This window comes from Trichosurus vulpecula, chromosome 4 (genome assembly GCF_011100635.1).
Source record: "Trichosurus vulpecula isolate mTriVul1 chromosome 4, mTriVul1.pri, whole genome shotgun sequence".
Classification (NCBI taxonomy): Eukaryota; Metazoa; Chordata; class Mammalia; order Diprotodontia; family Phalangeridae; genus Trichosurus; species Trichosurus vulpecula.
Window position 1 is genome coordinate 229545449 of NC_050576.1, and position 20280 is coordinate 229565728.

A 20280-nucleotide genomic window follows, 5' to 3' on the forward strand; every position below is an offset into this window, starting at 1 on the left:
TTTTCGAGTGCTTCACAATATTATGTAATTTGAGATTTTCAAGAATACCATGAGGTGGGCACTGTAGGTAGATTATTCTCACTTTACAGATGAGGACACTGAGTCTCAGAGAGGTCAAGTAGCTTACCCATGATCACATAGTATGTTAGAGGCAGGATTTTGAATGGAGACCTCCAACTCCTGGTCCAGTGCCCTCTCTGCTATGATATGCTGTTGTGGAAAGGATTTGGACCTGTGCTGGCCTGCATATTTAGAGGTCATCCTTGAGCACTCATGCTTTAAGTGGCTTCTCTGTGGTCAGTGAGATATATAATGGGTACAACCTCCTTCACCCCATCACACATTTGCCGAGATGGCTGGGTTAGCTCCAGTTCATGGGACGAGATATGGTCAAGAAACAGGCTGACATTAACTGAGCCATGGAAGGCTGGCTCTCTTAACCTTGACCTTGGCACTACAAGCTCACCTACTGAGCTACCTGGCCCTGACCTGTGCCAACTTGGTACCCACCAAGCCCTAGCAAAATGCTTTCAACTTTCTTCTACAGTGGAGACAATTTAATCCACATAGCTATGCTTTTTATTTAAGATACTAGAATCCCAGCCTGTTTATAATGGATTCATGGGCATAAATAGTAGGCACCCTATTTTATTCATATGTTGTGAACCATTATCCTTCAGTTTTTAAAGGGAATAACTCTTATCTTGCGATCAGCAGGTGATCCCTTCCTTGCCAAATGGCCAGTTTCAGAGAGTTGGTGTCCTGAGTAGCTGGAATTCATGCAACATTCTTCCTGGCTCCAGTGGGCCAATCTACAGTTGGTGATTTGGATCAAAGGTGGTAGCCCTGATCTTGCCCTTCTTGCCTTGGAATGAGGCCCAAAGCCAGAATCCCAGAATGCCAGGGATGGGGCTTTCCACAAAGTAGTGCTTACCAAGATGGTGCTGCCCAAGGAGGGTCTTGCTGGTGCAAGAGGTTAGAAAGAACCTTTGAAGCTGTCTAGTCCAACCCCAATCTATTTACAATGAAGGAAACTGAATCCAAAGAGGTGGCAACTCACCCAAAGTCACATGTGTAGTGAGCCTCAGAGTCACAATTTGAACTCATGTTCTCTGACTTGAAAACCAAATATATTGTTTACAAGCTCTTCTCCCATCAGCTGCTTCTCTGAAGTTCTTCTGGCTCCCCTAGAACGTTAGACCAGTGGTAGCTCCATTAACCCTCTAGCATATGAATGGTAATAAAGTGCCATGCACACACAATTAAGCCTATCCTTACTCTGGTACAAAGTCTGATCTTTAGACTGACCTATAAACCACAAGCCAAAATGGAGAGGGTGGTGTCAGGAGTGTATGTGGAAATATCAGGACCTGGATTTGAATCCCAGCTTGACTCTTGGCTCTGTAACCTTGAGCAAATCACTAAAACTTTCTAGGCCTTATTTCTTTCTCTATAAAATGAAGGGGGAGGATCTCTAGGGTCCCTTTCAGCTCAAAATTCCTTGAAGTTGCTAGAAGAGGTGATAACATTAACAGGAGTACCGTGGGTACTCAAAGACAGAGACCTATGATTTTCTGGAAACCTCTTTCCCTGTTTGAAGAAATTCTAGCTCCCTCTGAAATGTCCATTGGAATTCTGTCATTCAGAGTCATGAGAGAGACTCAGGTTTCTTAAGTCAGGAAACAGGGGATGGCCACAGTCCTGAAGCTCTCACTTGGGTTGGGGCCAAAAGCATGAAGCCAGCCATGCACAGCCAGGACTCAGTAACCAGGGACACAGGGTGCCAAACATTCCAGAGGCTGGAGTTTGGTGATTTTCTGGGATCTAGGGCTTTCATGGACTGCTGGAGTAAATAAAGACAGGCTCCAGCTAATAAAGACAATCTTCAAGAGGTCTCCATGACCTTGGACCATTGGCCAAGTACACTATAGGCATACTTTATTTTAAGCCAGAAAAATGACAAACAGGTATCAATTTAGAGCCATGAAGGTGAGGCTATCACCAGGACACTAACTGTGATTAGGATGTAGGATCATGTGCTCAGAATCTCAACTTTGGGAAGGACCTCAGAAACCAACCAGGTTCTGGTCCCAGCTGTATCTGATCATCTTCACATCATCACCAACAAAGAATCATTCAGCCTGTGCTCGCGGACCTCCAGCACAAGGGAGCCTCCTGTCTCCAGAGGGCCAGTTCATTCCACTTTTGGACAGCTCTAATGGTTGGGAAATATCCCCAAGGTGCAGATGAAATCTACCTCCCACCAGCTTCCACCCATTGCTCCTCAATCTGTTATCTGGGACTGACTACAACAAGTCTAAAACTTTCTCCTTGTAACAGTCTTTCAAAGAGATCAAGGCAGTTATCATGCCCTGCCCAGGTCATGTCTTCGCTAGGCCAAACATCCCCAGATTTTTTGACAAAACCCCTTACAGCATGCTCCCTACTCTCTTACCATCCTGGTGAGCTTGGGCATATTATTCAACCTCCCTTGGTCTCATTTTATCTGAAAAATGGGTGGGGGGGGCGGATCAACTAGATAGCTTTTGAGGCTTCTTCTAGCTCTTTAAGATTTTGATTCTGTGACTCCATTTATCTCCCTATTTCTCCATATCTTTCCTGAAATGTGATATCCAGAGTTGAGTTCAATATGACAGCTATGGCCTGACTATTGAAGACAGTAACGGTACTCTCCCATCCCTAATTCTGGATACTAGATCTCTCTTAATGCAGTCTGAGATAGCATTGGTGTTTGTTGGCAGCAGGAGGAGAGTGGAGGTATTGATTGCCGTATCATCCCTTTGTCTCACATTAAACTGACAGTATAAGAAAGCTCCTATATCTTTTCCACAGGAGATATCTTGACACATATCACCCCCATCTTGTATTTATGAAGCTGATTAAAACAACAACAACTCAGTATAGAACCCCTGACTAAATTTCAGTCCTTTTGATTTGATCTTTTACTTTAACTTGCCAATTTCTATTTGGATCTCAAATCTACCCTTCATTTCATTGCCTATCCCCCTCAGCTTTGTGCCGTCTGAAAATCTGACAAGAGTACCACCTACAAGTCACTGGTTAAAATATTGAACACCACCAGGCCAAGGACAAATCTCTGGGTTACTCCACTAGTGATTCCTCCCACCCTCTCCCACCACCCAATTTATCTCCAGGACCTTAAATAGCTGCTTCTTGGGTCAAGTCAATCTGCCCTTTCTGGATCCATTCACCAGTACTCTATTCCACCTCATCTCTCCACCTGTGCCACCAATATAACGTGAGATAACTGTTTTGCTAAATTTAAGCATATTTGATATATTCAGCTTTCCTCAATCTATTTCTTTAGTTTCCAAATCAACAAAGGAAACATGGCCAGTATGGCATGATTTACTCTGGATGAAGGCATGCTGGCTTTTAGTGATCACTACTTCCCTTTCCACATGCTGACAGATTGTCCTCTTAAAAATATTTCCTAGAATTTTGCCAGGAATAGAAGTCAAGCTCACTTGCTTTTAGTTTATAGTTTCCACATTCTTCCCATTTTAGAAAATTGAGACAACACTTGCCATTCTCCAGCCCTGTAATTTCTATCCTGCTCTTCAAGATTTTTCAAAGATCAAGGACCATATCTAGTACATGCTGGCTAGATCAGGTTCTTTCACCCACAAGAGAAGGGGAAATGTGCAGATGGAGACAGCTAGAGTGACTGATGAATATGCCTGCATCCAGCCCCTGACCTCAAAGGAGTTCTATAAAGACTTATGCCCAGCCTGATCTGACCTGATCCACTTGTGATCAGCGAATTTACAAGTAGCACCAGCTCTCTTTGGCTGACTCAAATTGGTGAACCCACACAGCCCCAAGAATCTGTGGGCCATCTGGTGGTCAGGCCATGATTATCTGTAGAAAACTGAGCTTCTGGGAAAATTCTTCTCATCTATCATGAACTCTGTAATAAAGTGGTCACTTGTCCTCAAGGTTCCTGTCTTTTATAGAATAGTTGATAGTGTTGGACATGGAGTCAGGAAGACCTGAATTTGAATCCGGCCTTAGTCACTTACTGGTATGTGACACAACGACACTTAGGGACTATGTGACTCTGGGCAAGTCACTTGTCCTCTCTTAGCCTCAATTTCCTCATCTATAAAATGGAGAAAAGAATAGCACATATATGACAGGGTTGTTGTGAGGATTCCATGAAGCAAAGTGTAGAGAGCTTTAGAAACTATGAAACACTACATGAATGGTGGCTAGCTTTAGCATCAGTTTTGCTATTGTTACTTGAGCATGAATTCCAAGAAGAAGGAGGAGGAGGAGGAGGAAAAGGAGAAGGAGGAGGAAGAGGAGGAGAAGCAGGAGGAAAAGGAAAAGAGGAGAAGTAAGACAGAGAGAGGGGTGGAGAAGGAAGAAGAGAGACAAAGACAGAGAGGCTGAGAGAAGAGAGATCCAGGAGATGTCTCAATAGTTGAAGTTCTCCATTATTAAAAAGTGATGTTCTGTGCCTGGTTGGTGATCTGTTTCCCAAATCTCTCATTTAATTCCTCCTCTGTCCAGCTGGTCTGATTTGTGCCCCCACAACAATACTGCTTCAGTTCATGCTTCCTTTGATTTTTACCCAAATGTTCTCCACCATCCTTCCACACTCCTGCTTCCTGGATTTCTTGTATGAGTATATACTCTGAGTAAACAATAGTATTGTACCCCACCCCACAATGTTCCCTTTTGAATAGGGCCAGAGTCCAGCCACAGCCATGTTCTACCCAGGAATCGCATCTGGCCAAGTCTTAGTACTATGAGGTCAAAATTTCCTTCTTGCATTCATATTTCTAGTTCACCCAGTTTATTACCCATAATTTGAGCTTTTATATGTAGACACCTAAAGCCACGCTTATTGGTGGGTTCTCTCTATTTTTTTTTTAAAAATTGTCTCCCATCGAAATAATGGGGGGAAAAGGACTTAGAATATCAGATTTCAAACTATATTACAAAGGAGTAATAATCAAGATGATTTAGAGCTGGTTTTAAAAATAGATCAATTCATGGAACATATTAGGTATATAACATACAGAAGCAAACAAACATAGTCACATAGTATTTGATAAACTCAAAGACCCCAGTTATTTGGGGGGTTTTTATTATTTGGCAAAAACTGCTGAGAAAACAAGAAAGCAGTCTGGTAGAACTGATATGTAGACCAACATCTCACACAATATGCCAAGATAAGCTCTAAATGGATAGATGATGCCTTAGATACAAAAAAGATATTAAAAATAAATTAGAGGAGTAAGGAAGAAATTACCTTTTTGATTTATGGCTAGGAGATAAAGGGGATAGCTGAAGACAAAACTGGTAATTTTGCATATTTAAAATTTTTAAAGTTTTTGCACAAACAAAAGCAATGCAATTAAATTTAGGAGGAGACTAGGTAAATGTGGGGAAATATTTGTAGTAAGGGTCTATGATCAAGGTCTCATATCTAAGGTATGTAAAGAACTCATTCAAGTTTCTAAGACCAAAAGCCATTCCCCAATAGACAAATAGCCAAATACAAACAGGCAGTTTTCAAAGGAAGAAGTCTATGCTGTTAACAAATATTTTAAAATGTTACGAATCACTAATAGAGAAATGCAAATTAAAGTACCCATTAGATTGACAAAGATGACAAAAAAAGAAAATGGCAAATGTTAAAAAAAATACTCACATTAATGCACTGTTAGTGAACCTCTGAATTGGGTTGTCCATTTTGGAAAACAATTTAGAATATACCCAACTATTTACTAAACTATGACTAAATTTTGATACTACTACTATACCCCAAAGAGTTCAAAGAAAGAAGAAAAAATTATTCATACAAAATTATTTATGGCAGCCCTTTCTATAACTAAAAATAACTGGAAACTAATGGATTGCCTGTCAACTGGGGAACAGCTAAACAAATTATGGTATATGAATATAATCAAATACTACTGTACCATAAGAAATGAGGAAATGCATGGTTTCAGAGAAACCTGGAAAAACCTGTATGAACTGATGCAGAATGAAATAAGCAGAACAAGGAATACAATTTATTTAAAAGAGCAACATTATAAAGAAACAAATTTGAAAGATTTGAGAACTCTAACAAATGCAACAATTAATAAAATTCTAGAGTCAATCAGATAGTAAACAAGCATTCATTAATTATCTAGTATGTGCCAGGCACTGTGTGAAGCGTTAGGGACACACACATGGACACACACACACACACACACACACACACACACACAGAAAAGACAGTTCTTGCTCTCAAAGAGCTCACAGTTGAAGATGTTTACAAGATAGAAGATAGAAGTTAAGGCTAGAAAAATAAATCTGAGAACCACTTGCATAGATATGATAGTTGAAGCCATGGGAGTTGATGAGATCACCAAGTGAAAATAGAATAGAGGGAGAAGAGAAAAGGGTCCAGAATGTACCTTAGAATACACCCTCAGTTAACAGGCATGCCCTGGATGAAGATCCATTCAATAAGAGAGACTGAAAATGAATAGTTGTACTGATAACAGGGGTAGAGTATAGAGTTGAACTGGTTCGCCAAGGGGTCCAAATTGTGTAGGTAGGAAAATGTATCCAGTGCACGAGGTGACAGCCTTGGGAAAGAACTGAAGGGTGGAGGGATTGGAGGTCAAGTGAGGAGAAAAAACCAGGTTTGCAGTTGTGAGATATATAGAGAGGTAGGATGATAAGAGATTATATTCAGATAAAGGAATTTCAGTGTTCATAAACATAATGGTGGTGCATTTGTGGGTGACCAGATGAAGAGTATGACCCTGTCCATAGGTAGTTGAGGTAGGTTAGAGGAGTAGGTCTAGCTGAGATGTGGTGGAGGACTAAGTCATAGGAAATTAGTGATTGAGGAACTGGGAAGTTGGGGTGTTTGAAGGAGTATTAATATGTATGTTAAAGTTCCCCAGTATGGGGGCAAATTTGAGGAGGAGAAAAAGACTGAGAGCCAGGCACTGAATCCATTAAGGAAAGAAAGAGAGAGTCCTGGAGGTAGACAACAACCACCAGAATCTTGTTTGGGGGATAAATGGGGCTTGCATGAACCTCAAAGGAAGAGAGATTACTGAGTAATGGAGGTAGAGGAAGAGGCAATGGGGAGTGAGGAGTATTTCAAGTCCCCCACCTTGACCAGTGAGTGAAGAAAATGAAGGAAAGGCAGCCAGTGCTAGAAAGGTAACCAGGGAAGTCCTGTCATCAAGAGGGAGCCGGGTTCCAGTGAGAACCAAAAGATGAAAGAAATAGGAAAGGAAAAGATTCAAGATGAAAACAAGTTTATTACCTATGGAGCAGGCATTCCAGAGAGCACAGTGGAAGAAGTGGGCAACTTTTGAATGGGCAGTTGGAGGGGTTGGGTTGAGGGGATGAGAATAAAGGAATGTTCAGTGGCAGGTGGGCCACAATGGGATTTGAACAATGGCACCTGGAGGTTCTGAATCTCTCAGATTAGACAGGAATGAAGGGGTGAGAGAGTATGTTAGTCATCGAGGACTGAATTCACGTACATCGTTGTCCACAGGGTTTCAGCCTCAGGGTAGAGTTGTCATCAGTTAGCAGTGTGCAGCTAGAAAGGGGGCAGGGGATGGCCACACACAGAGACAAGCTCATTGCTGTGGAGTTCAGGCGATTGGAGCAAGTGCCTGCACCATGATCCAATGGCCATCCTGGAATGCCAAGAAGTCCTCCCGGGCAGGCATAAATAAGCCAAATGACAAGGAGTCTGGTGGCCAGAGACCACCTGGAATGCCCTCAGACAAGATGCCTGCTGTGTTTGCCCCTAGGCAAGCCAATTAAGGAGGAATCTTGTGTCTGGGTTAGGCTCAGAGGACTTATGCTGAAGCATGCTATCCACTAAGTCCTTGACAGAGACGATGGACTTAATATGCAGACTAAGATAAATCTTTTAGGACACAACTTAAGGGAGTGGGCAGTTTGCTTGACTATGCATATTTGTTACAAGGGCTTTGGTTTTCTTTTTCCAGTATTAGGGGTATGAGGGGTTCAGGGATAGAAATAAGTTAGAAAAAAGGAGGGACATTGACTTTTTTTTTTAAAGCTCAGAGCAGAATGAAGGATAGGAAGAAGCACAAAAAGGACAGAGTTGAAAGCTACCAGTTGAATATACTATACATTTAAAAGGAAAAGTTATCTGTACGTAATAAAGATCTACAGTTTCAGGTACAATTCTCTTTTTCTGCTCTACTGTGTCTATGGAATTGCCCATTTTTGGGGGGTTTGTTAAATTAAGAAGATACAAAAAGATCGTCTTCTGTGAATTACTGGTCTTTTTTTTTTCCTGTTAGTCTTTCTTTGATGTTGTGCATACTACTCTCTATGGTACCAGACTTGCCGGGTCTATGGGAAAGTTCCCCCACCCCCTTCTTTTTTCAATGTATACCATCTTGAGTGTATCCTCAAGATTACATTTCAATACTTTGTTTCTCTGTCTCATGCTTAGCCAGGAGCTCATCTTCCCTATATTTGGAACTGAGATGGGGGGAGAAGGTGTCTAGAAATCCAGATCTCACTCTGACAACACCTTCAACATTTTCCTCTTGCCTTTCTCTTCTGAATTTCCTACTTGCAATCAGCAGTAGCCATAAAAGCACCCTCTATACTGTAGAGTCTTCTGGTTTTTGCCCAGAATCACAATACTTCGCAGTATTTTCAGGCCCTTCTTGGAGCATCATGCATCAGCAGACATGGTTAGTGATCATCAGATATGCCATTTTTCAGGCTTCCCATCCCATCTTGGATATAAGCCCTGTGGAAACAGCAGACTTCTTTGTTGTTTGTACCAGGGTGGCAAATAGGCACCTTGGTACCCCTGGTGGGTGGCACCAACTCCCCTCTCTTCTTCCTCTGTCATTACTGGGTGACTTCTCACCTAATCCACATCATCACTTCTTTGAACACAAGAAGCTGCTTGTGCTAGAGAAGGTGCAGGTATCCCCCTATACGCCTATTATGAGCACTGAATCTTCAGCCAGTCCTCCTTATTATTCTCTTCCTTATTCACATCACATTTATCTCCCTTCCAACCTCTTGACCCAACTGAAAATTTCTCTCTGGTACTTAGCATCCTTTTCGTTGTTTTCTTCTCCAATCATTACTTCCATTCCTCCCAGAACCATTTTTTTTAACCTGAGGAATAGAAATGTGTTCCTCTAACTTTTCATTTTCTGTTCTTGGCTTGGAGATCAGTTTATACTTTCTACATACCTAGGGGTTACTTGGTACTGGTGGAAGCAAAACATAACACTTTTTTTTGCAGGTCATTACCAAACTCTTCTTGCCTTCTATACTTGCTTGAAACAAAAACCATGATCTTGTATTTCTTGATTTCTTACTCATTCTCTTGGTTAAACCATGTGGCAAACTACAATGACAAGATACAAGTTTGCAGGGTGTGAAACTAAGAAAACCAAGCCATCATTTTACCTTGATGCCAAGTGCTAGATATTTCCTTCTACTTCTTCGGCTTCTCTGTCCCTATTTGAAAGGCAAGACTTGATATATTTAGCTAGCCACGTGGATGCATATAAGCCACAAAGACACAAGGGAAATCATGAGAGCTCTCCCCATCCTTCACCTTATCATTGCTCCCCCGATTCTTTCCTCTGCTTTCCTCTCCTGCGTGGGCCTCCGTCAAGAGACTATTTAAGAATCTTTAATGAAATAGGGAAAGCTGGGTGGTGCAGTGGATAGAGCATTGGAATCAGGAAGATTCATCTTCATGAGTTCAAATCTGACCTCAGATGCTTATTATCTGTGTTGACTCTAAGCAAGTCACTTAATCCTGTTTACCTCAGTTTCTTTATCTGCAAAATGAGCTGGAGAAGGAAATGGCAAACCACTCCAATATCTTTGCCCAAAAAACCCCAATTGGTATCATAGAGAGTCAGACACAACTCAACAACAACAATGAACTTGAGGTTGCAACTAATTGGCATTAGTTGTGGTTAAGTTCACAACCCCAACTGGTGTGGAAAATGAAAATTTTCTCAACAAATGACACATGCACACACAGAGAGATACAAAAATGCTTTTACCTGAAGAAGCCAGAAAATTGGGGTAGGACATTATCGCTAAATTATCATTATAGATGTCTTAACTATTTAATTCACTGTTGCAAGAAAAGCATCATTTTAAAAAATTTTACTGACTTTTTAAATAGAATTGCAGATCTTGAAGTAAAAAGGATCGGAGCCGATACCCAGTCCAACCTTCTTATTTTACAGATAAAGAAAGTGAGGGCCAGAGAGACAAGGTAACTTATTTAAGGTCACACAGGTTTAAAAAACAAAAACAACAAACTAGAAATCCAGAAATCAAATTCAGACAGAAGTTAGATCAGAATAATCAGACTCCAAATGTAGCTTCTATCTTTTATGACTGGATGACAATACTTACTTCACGTACAACTATCCTCTCCTCCCTCCCTTCCCCAATGAGCCGGCCATTGTAATGCTAGTAATAACTACAATAACAATAATAATGATGATAATAGTAAAGACAGGTGAGGAAGAAAGCAGGCCAGCAAAAGTAACTTATCTACTGAGCATGACGGTTTTTATTGTTGTTCATCCTTTGTTCTTGAAGAGTGCCGATGACATCATGAGGGTGGTGTTTTGACTTTGGAGGGTTATTTGGATTTAAATGAGGCAGAGCAGTTCAAAGTGGTCAGGCTCATTCCCTCCTCCACAGTCATCAAAGTCCAGTGTCAAGACCAAAGTCAAGATGATTTGGGATGCACACTTGGGAGATGGCTTGGGATTCAGTGGGTCACCTTGGCTTTTCCTAAATTTTAAGGTCTTTTCCCCGGTCTCGGTATTTTATGTAATGCGGCTCTCTGACAATACATTATACGTAAGTTCCATACCCATAGTCCCTTACCTCTGCATACAAAGGAGGAGGGTCGAGCTTAGTCTTATTATGGGTGTTCTTTGCATTTATATTGTTGCTATCTTTGTCTACATTGTGTCTATCAGTTCATGAAAGACTACCCAAGAAGCATATTTTTCAATATTCAAACTGCCTTCCCTCTTCCCCATTGCAGGTTGACTATATTATAGTGTCTGGTTCTTACGGGATAATCAGCCGGTGACTATTCCAATGAGAGGGTCCTGCCCTGAAACTCAGCTTGTAATATGGCCCCAGGTAGAAGAGAGCTTTAATAGAGTTATGATTATCCGGAGCTTGTGAGTAAATTAAAAGTTGTGCAGGTGGCTGTGTCTTCAAGACTGAAATGATTCAGGAGGCACCACCCACTCCTACTTCTCAGGTTCCTGGATCAATGACAGGCAACTGACAGCCTCTGCAAGAAGGCTCCTGCCTGCTGGGCTAGCAGCTATTGCCAGAGGGGGAGGGGATCCAATACTGCTTATGTGCAGATGCGAGTTCTTCCCCATGGGAATTTCTGTCACAGGGTAGAAAGGGCCCTTAGCCAGAGCAGAAGAGAGAAAGCCTCATAGATTTAGAGCTAGCAGGGACTTTAGACCTCACCTAGCTCTAACAGATGTTGCTTGAAGAGGAGCAATGATTTATCCAAGGTCACACAGACAGAAGTGGTAGACTCTGGATGTGAACTCAGGTCCTCTGACATCAGCGCTGGTGATTTTTCAGTTGTATCACATTGCCTTTCCAATGGCAAAGGACGCAAAGGAGGAAATAAATGAAGCCTGTGGCTAATGAATAACTTACATTTCTCTCATGTTTAGCATTTCCCTCTGTACCTCTGTAAGACAGGTCAGGCAAATGTTGTTTTCTCTATTTTACAGGCAAGGTAACCTCAGAGAGGTCATGCTTTACTCATGGTCCCACAGCTGGAAAGGAAATATAAGAGCCAGGATTTAAAATGAGGCCTCTGGATGCCCAGCCTTCTCTCCATGACAGCAACCGGATTCTTGTGGAATATGAGAGAATCCTGCTTGTCATCCAGCGGGGGGCTGGGTCATGTACTGGCAGGAAGCAAGGGTGACCATAATGGATTACTTGCTTTTAATCAGGCAATCCAGCAATTAGCAAATGTATAAGGTGCTCAAGGTACTATGGAGGTCAGAAGGAAGCCCTGGGCTCAATCCCTGATCTTAAAAAAGTTACAGCTTTGTCAGGGAGACACTACATTCACATTTCATTAAAAAATAAAAAGTACGTAATCATAACAAATGAATAGAAAAATTAGTAAGTATGCCCAAAGGACTATAAAACTGTGCATACCCTTTGACTCAGCAATACCACTTCTAGGGCTGGATCCCAAAGAGATCATAAAAATGGGAAAAGGACCCACATGTACAAAAATATTTATAGCAACTTTTTTTGTGGTAGCCAAGAACTGGAAATTGAGGGGATGCCCATCAATTGGGGAATGGCTGAACAAGTTGAATGAATGTAATGGAATACTATTGTGCTATTAGAAAGGATGGGCAGGTGGACTTCAGAAAAACCTCGAAAGATTTAAATGAACTGATGCTGAGTGAAGTGAGCACAACCAGGAGAACACTGTACACAGTTACAGCCATGTCATACAATGACTAACTTTAATAGACTTGGTTCTTCTCAGCGATGCAATGTTCTAAGACAACTCCAAAAGACTCATGATGGAAAATGCTCTCCACATCCAGAGAAAGAACTCTGGAGTCTGAATGCAGATGGAAGCAGACTATTAGATCTCTTTTTGTTCTTGTTTTGTTTTGTTTCTTCTTTTTCATGGTCCATCCCATTGGTTCTAATTCTTCTTTACAACTTGACTAATGTGAAAATATGTTTAATATGAATGTGTGTGTAAAGCCTATATCAGATAGCATGTCATCTTTGGGTGCGGAGAGAGAAAGGAGAGGGAAAAAATTTGGAACTCAAAATCTTGTGGAAGTGAATGTTGAAAACCAAAAATAAATAGATTAAAAAGAAAAGATTAGTAAGTCCTGGGGGTGCGGATGTGAAAGAAAGCAAGTATTCCTGAACTGCCTCATGAAGTAATGACCTCCCTGTCACAGGAAGTGGAGGCTAATGGAGGACCACTAGGCAACGCCCCCTGCTCTTATTAGAGCACTGGACATGATAACCTATATCAGATTGTATGCTGTCTTGGGGAGAGAGGAGGGGAGGAGGAGGGGAAGTTTGGAACTCAAAATCTTATAAAAGTGAATATTGAAAACTATCTGCATGTAATTAGAAAAATACTATTAAATGGACAAAAAACATGGAGCACTGGACATGGAGTTAGGAAGAACTGAATTTAAACCCTCCTTGAGATACTTAAAAGCTAAGTCTTAGAGACTTAAAAGAGAAGTCATTTATTCTCTCTTTGCCTTTGTTTCCTCATCCATAAAGTGGGGATACAAATTATAGCTCTCTCACAGAACAAAAAGATAGTGTTTGTAATGAAGTTTATGTTTAATACACTGTATAAATGCCAGTTAGTAGCAGCAGCAGCAGCAGCTATTTAGGGAAGGCTCTTGTATAGACAGCTTTGGAGGTCCCTTCCAAGTGAAGTTCTCTAATTTTGTTGGAGGGGGAAGGGTGGTTATATGTACTTTGACTCATCTGAACGAGATGTTTCCATAACACCATGAGATTTTTTTAAATGTATGATTGGAATGTGAAGATGTATAGTAATTCTCCAGATGGATTTCCCCCAAATTTTCATGTGTGTAAGAGCGGACAGCACCCATACAGTTCAGAGTGGCATTTATTTGACAAATAATATCTATTATCTAGCAGGATAATTCTAACCCAAGTAAATCTGCCTTGGTCTTGAATTATCTTATTTGTTTGATTGACTTTTTGCTCAGACCCAAAATTCCTTGCAGCTCCCTACTAAGAGTCCTATGACCCAGCAAGTCCCTTAACCTCTCTGGAACTCAGTTTCCTCATCTGGAAGGTAAAGAGACTGTATAAGATGACATCCAAAGTGCCTTCCAGCTGAAAATCTAGGATCCTTTGATCTCCACATTGCCCAGGCTCTCTTTCTGCCTCTCCCCTTCTCCCTCCTTTCTCTTTCCTGTCTCTGCAAAGAACACAAGGGTGGATGTGTCAGGTTGGCCATAAAAGAAGCATGTGAAACAGGAGTCACAGGATCAGGAGAGCTTGATGCCCAGGGGCCTGGCCTAGTCACATTCTTTACTTTCTCACAACTTCCTTCACTGCAATTAGTTTCTACACAAGCTGATAACAAACCAGCTGTGAGAAAGGTCTCCTGGAGTATTTGCTTGCGTTTGATCTCTGTCTCTGTCTGTCTCTCTCACTTTGTGTGTCTCTATCTCTGTCTCTTTGTCTCTATCTCTGTCTCCCTCTGTCTCTCTGTCTCTGTCTTTTTCTGTCTCTGTCTCTCTCCCTCTCTTTCCGTCTCTGTCTCTTTCTCTGCCTCTCTGTCTCTGTCTCTCTCTGTCTCTCTGTCTCTCTCTGTCTCTCTGTCTCTCTGTCTCTCTGTCTCTCTCTCTCTCTCTCTCTCTCTCTCTCTCTCTCTCCCTCTCTTCCCCCCCACCGCCCCCGCCTCACCTTCCCTCTCTCGTTCTAGGCTGTTGCAGCTACAGGGAAACCAAAGGTCTGGTGGTGAACCTGTAGGGGTGGGGCACCTTTCACCTAGAATAAAAGGATCCAGGAAGCTCATTTAGAATCAACCAGTCAAATGACTGGCATTGATTAAGCACTCACTTATGTGCCAGGCACTGTGCTAAGCCCTGATGTACTGTTCTAAGCAACAGAGAGAAAGACATACTTGGCTACCAAGTGAAGCATCCAAAAGATGGGCAAATTGAAAGTTGGATCCCTGAATTTGGGCCTGTCTTCCTGAGGAAACAGTTACTAGGGGGATCCCTGCCACTCTACCACCACTCTGCCCAGCAGCTATTAACTCCTTTCCAAAAATATTACCCTGAGTTTGCTTTATGTTTGTAAATTAAATTTTATTTTTAATGAACAAAAATTCTGTCTGTCCCATCTCTTCTCCCACATTGAAAAAAAAACACCTCTTGGAACAAATATTGTTTTATATATATAACATATCTATCTTACATATATAACATATATATCTTACATATACAATAGGTGTGTATATATACATATATTCATACATATATCTGTATCTTTCTATCTACAAAGGCACATGGTGTATTGGCCTTGGGGGTCAGGAAGACCAGGGTTCAAATGTTGCCTCTGATTCACAATGATTCAGTTATCCTGGGCAAATCACTTAATCCCTCAATGCCCCAGTCAACTCTCTATGACTAGACAGTTGCAAAGCCAGCTGCCAGCCTAGAATTTAGAGGGAATTTCCTTACTGGAAGCCTCACTTGAATCAGTGACTTTGTTTCCCCCAGTGAAGTGCCTGGAATACAGTAGGTGCTTCATAAATGCTTGTTGATGGCTTGGCTGGGTGGCTGGCTGTATGGGCTTGATGGGAGCCCTGCTTTCTGTACTGACTCACCTCCATGTGGCATCGTCATTCCAGCTGTTCTAGCACTGTGGCTCTTCTTCATGTGCTTCCTTCTTGCTGCCTCACTGGGCTTGCTGACTCACGCTGTCTGGCATTTCCTGGGCCCCCTGAGCCCAAAGGCCCCTTCCATTCTCCCCAGTTCCTTGATCTGCCTCGTATCCACCTCATGGCTGCCAGCAATTTTGCCTTCGAGCCAGTTAAGTCCTCACGATTCCATTAGTTACATTTTTAATGCCCTTAAAAATAGACAGCAAATGTCATTTTCATGGCTATTTCAGGGTAGGGATGGCAAATTTTCCTGCAAAAAGAGCTGTACACTTTTCAGTCTTCTACGATTCAGCCAAATCCATTCCAGGGAGAAATATTGTTTACAAAGCTGATCAAATTGTCTCCCTCACAATGCAAACTAGGAGACTATTTATAGAAACTGAACATAATATAAAAATCAGACAAATATCCAATTTCTATCGTATCCCATGCAATGTTACAGGTCGAGAGACAACTTTATTAGCCAATAAGCACAAAGGCCTCAAGGCCTAAAGTAGTCATTGATCCCTGAAAAATACAAGCCTGCCAAAGCAAACTTATTCCTAGAAGCTAAGGTATGGTCCCATTTAGTAGACATCAAGTACAAATACTGAAAATTTATCCTTATTCTTATGAGGCAGCTTGTGGTACAGTGGATAGAGCACTGGGTCTGGAGTCAGGAAGACCTGAGTTCAAATATGACCTCAGATACTTACTAGCTGTGTGACCTCGAGCAAATCTTTGCACAATTGGATCCAGATTTGGTCCCTTTGCAGTTTCAGAGTGAATTCACATCTTTGATGCCATGTGAGTGTGTTCCCAAGGACCCTTGAACAAAAGCTGCTTACCAAGGGCAGCAGGGCCACAAAGCTGGAAATGCAGTTTCTTTCTGGGACCGGGAGTCACAATAGAATGAAGCAATTACTGGCACTGCAGGCAAAAAGTTGACTGGGTTTTCTCATTCGTTGAAAATGTCCACTCCCTCTAGCCTGGTCCATCCTCAAAGGGGTCATGACCTCTCTGGGTCTCAGTTTCCCTTTTTATAAAATGAGGGGGATGGGCTAGCTTACCTCTAAGGTCTAAAACTACACTCCTATTACACCTACTACTCTGTTCTATCTGGTACTGGTCAAAAATTCAGTGTGGTGTTTGCCCATGATTTACCCGGGCAAAGAAGTCTCCCCAAGCCACAACTTGGATTCCAAAGTGATCCTTACCCCTCAGGAATTTCCTCAGCCGAAAATCTAGGCTGAGATGGGCCCAGAAATACCCAGAAAACCAAAAGCATAGTGGCTGGAGGCCCGGCTGCTGAGGAGTCAGAGAGTCCTGAGTTCCCTCCTGCCTCAGGTACTAGCTCTGAGACCTGAGGCAGTCACAGCCTCAGTTTCCAAGTCTGCCGTATGGGAATCCTAATGGCATCTACCTCTGTGGGTGTCAAATGAGCCAATACAAATCGAATGTTTTCATACCTTCTAATTGGGCTCTTGCCTCTCACACTCCCAGGTGTAAGGTCACTCTAGGGCAGGGGCTTTGAGGGTCTGTGATTTCAGGGGGCCAAAAACTTGGATGGGAAAATAGCTTTATGTCCTTTGTAGTCTTGTATATTTCATGTTACATATTTTAAAAGACAAAAGGACTACTAAAAAAGGGACCCATCAGCTTCAGCATATTTCCAAAGGAGGCCATCACACACACACACACACACACACACACACACACACACACACACATTAAGAAGCCCTATTCTAGGGTTATTCCAGGCTTTTTAGACTAAGTCACGCTTCCTCCAAAGACCAAGAAAAAGAACGGGTAGCAATTATTTTTTTGATTATAGCTTGAGAGAGATTGTAGGTTTAGAGCAAGAAGAAATCATCCTGTCTGACCCTCCCTTTGTAAAGATGAGGAGCACATTTGAACTCAGGTCCTTTACTTAAGAGCCAATATTCTTCCTACCATACCACAATATTTCCCGAGCTCTGGGCAAACCAGACTATTGTCTTCATCAAAGCAGAGGACGGTAACTAGGTCTTCTCCAAATTCTATCTCCCCAAGTGCCTAGAACAATGCTCTGTCCATTCAATAAATGTTTATTGACTCAAAGAAGGATGAATAAAGTGGAATGTGAGTGAATATTTGCCAAGTCATCTGAAGAAGCCAGAGGCATCTGTGGGTGATGAACAGGAGCAAAGTCACAATCCCTTAGTGAAAAAGAAGACAACAGTCTGTTTGCCATGTGTTATATAAAGCCTTTGGTTTTGAGGGCACTTTCTGGTGCGGCAGGACTTCTAGGCAACCTGATCTTCAGCAGGGTTGATTCTCTGCAGATAGGCAGTAATAAATGAATGTTTGTCAAAAGGGTGTTTCTAAATCCTCCAAGAGTTATGCAATTGGTTTTCTGGGTGTGGCCCTCAAGTTTGGCTAGACCTTAGTAATTGGGTCCAGACTTGTGGGAACTTTAAGAATGACGATGCATATAAATATGACAGAGCACAATCTCATGGAGGTGGTACCAGCAGAGTCTGATGATTAATCTGCGCCCCACGTGTACCGGCACTGAATGACCTGGGAGGTACTGGCACTGGCTGTGAGTATTTTCCTTTTGCAAAAATTTCCTCCAATCCCAACTGGGTCACTAGCAAAATGAACAGAGTGGATTCTTCCTAATTATCCAAGCATGTTCATTTCCTAACTCATTTCCTTGTCAGGTAATACTGATGTTGGGTTTCTGCTTGGGAAACTGGACCAAGCTCTTGCCTTTGGATTTGAGATGGTGCTGGGGCAAGCAGTAGCGGCTGGCCAAAGGCCTGGACAGCTGCCCCTTTTCCTTGTAGCAGAAGACAGAGCATGCTGACTGACAGAGGAGGCAGGCTCAACTAACAATTCCAGAGACCCCTGAGCTGAAGTCCAGCAAACCTGGAGGCCCAAGTGAACTTCTGACTCTCTTGAAGAATGTGGCCAGACTTGGTTATCATGTGTGTGGCAGAAAGAAAGGCACTTGAGCTCTGAGAGGCAGGCTGGGTTGTTTCTACAAAGGGATTTCCTCCGGGACCTCATCCAAGGGTTAGTCATTAGGGAAAAGAGCCCATTGTGTGACATACACTTCACAGTCTAAGAGCCTCAAGGAAGCGAAGCCGTCACCAATTCATCTCTCATTTCACAGATGAGGAAGCAAGAACCCAGAGAGGAGAAGCAACTTACCCAGGGTCACCAGGGTACTCAAAGGCAGTACAAGGATTTGAATCCAGGTTTGACTCTCATCCACTTTCTTTCCACTACTCTGGAGGAGAGTGAGGCAGCTCTTCTTGTGATGCCTCATTTCCATCTAATTCACTCTCAAGTCATGACATCACTCTCATGATGTCATTGACCCTTTTCAAGAGCGAAGGACAAAGAACAACCTCCTCTTTCCATTCTACTGAGTCTTCCTTCCAGTGTCTGGGCCGACCTCCTGGTCCAGATTGCACTCAAACTTTTCGTAGGAGCAATGTTTCAGACTGGGAGGCAATGAGATATTCAATTAGGGCTGTTTAGGCATTTAGAAAGGATTTCATTAAATCACATTTAGGATTATAGGGTGAGAGCTTGAAGGAACTATAGGGACCAGAATGTCCCGTCATTTAACAGGTGAAGTACTGAGATCCAGCCAGAGACGGTAAGTGGCTAGCCCAAGAGCACGCAGCCATTCCATGGAAGGTCAGATAGCCTTGTGCCTCACATCCACCACTCTCTGCTGTAACAGCAACATCCCAGAAGTTTTAAGACCATTGTCCTTCCCATGGAACACAGGATCAAAGAGCATGTTTCCTCATCCTTTTTCTTTCCTCTTCTTTCCTCTTTCCAATTCTAAAGAAAGGTACTAGAGTGAATTACAATTCTCCCCACACAGAGGTACTAGAGTGAATTACAATTCTCCCCCTATTTAATATCTTAAGCATTACCTAGATCTGATGTGTATTTCAGCCTCAGGGTTGTTTTGTTTTTCCTTTTTAAATGAAAGTTTTATTTAAGTCTTGTTTTTATCCTAGTCACGTCTGGATATACTTTCACCCACTCAACCAAGCTTCTTTTGTGACAATAACCACAACCAAAACCAAAACAATTAAGCAAAACCAATGGACCCAGTGGCTTCTAGAACATGCATAATCCCACCCCGCCCTCTTCTCCCCTCCTCCTCATCTCATATCACTCTTCCTTTGACCATCATTTCCTCCTTCACAACCCTCTCTTTCATGAAGAGGAGGTCCTTCTCTTTGCCAAGAAAAACTTGCTACCTGCCTAAACGATCCCATTCAATCCCATCTTCCCCAGCAGATTCCCTCCCCCCACCCCCCACCCCTAGCATTGTCTCTGCTCTCTTATCTTCAATCTTGGCTTACCTGTTGGCTACTTACTGCTGCCCGCAAACCTGGTGGTGTCTCCTCGCTTCTCAAAAAGCCCTTATCTGGTATTTTCATCCCTGCTAACTATCACTCCATCTCTTATGCCTTTTGGGGCTAAACTCCTTGAGAACACCCTCTCTGCTTCCACTTCCTTTCCTCTCATTCTCTATTCACTTCTCTACAATCTGGCTTCTGACTTCATAATTCAATGGAAACTACTCTTTCCCATGTTCCCCGTGATCCTTCAATTGCCACATCCAACGGCCTTTTCTCTGCCCACATCCTTCTTGACCTCTCTGCACCCTTGAGTTCCATCAAGCACCCTTTTTCCTAGACACTCCCTCCTTTCTAGGTTTTCAGGATGCCCCTCTATCCTGGCTCTCCTGCTATCTA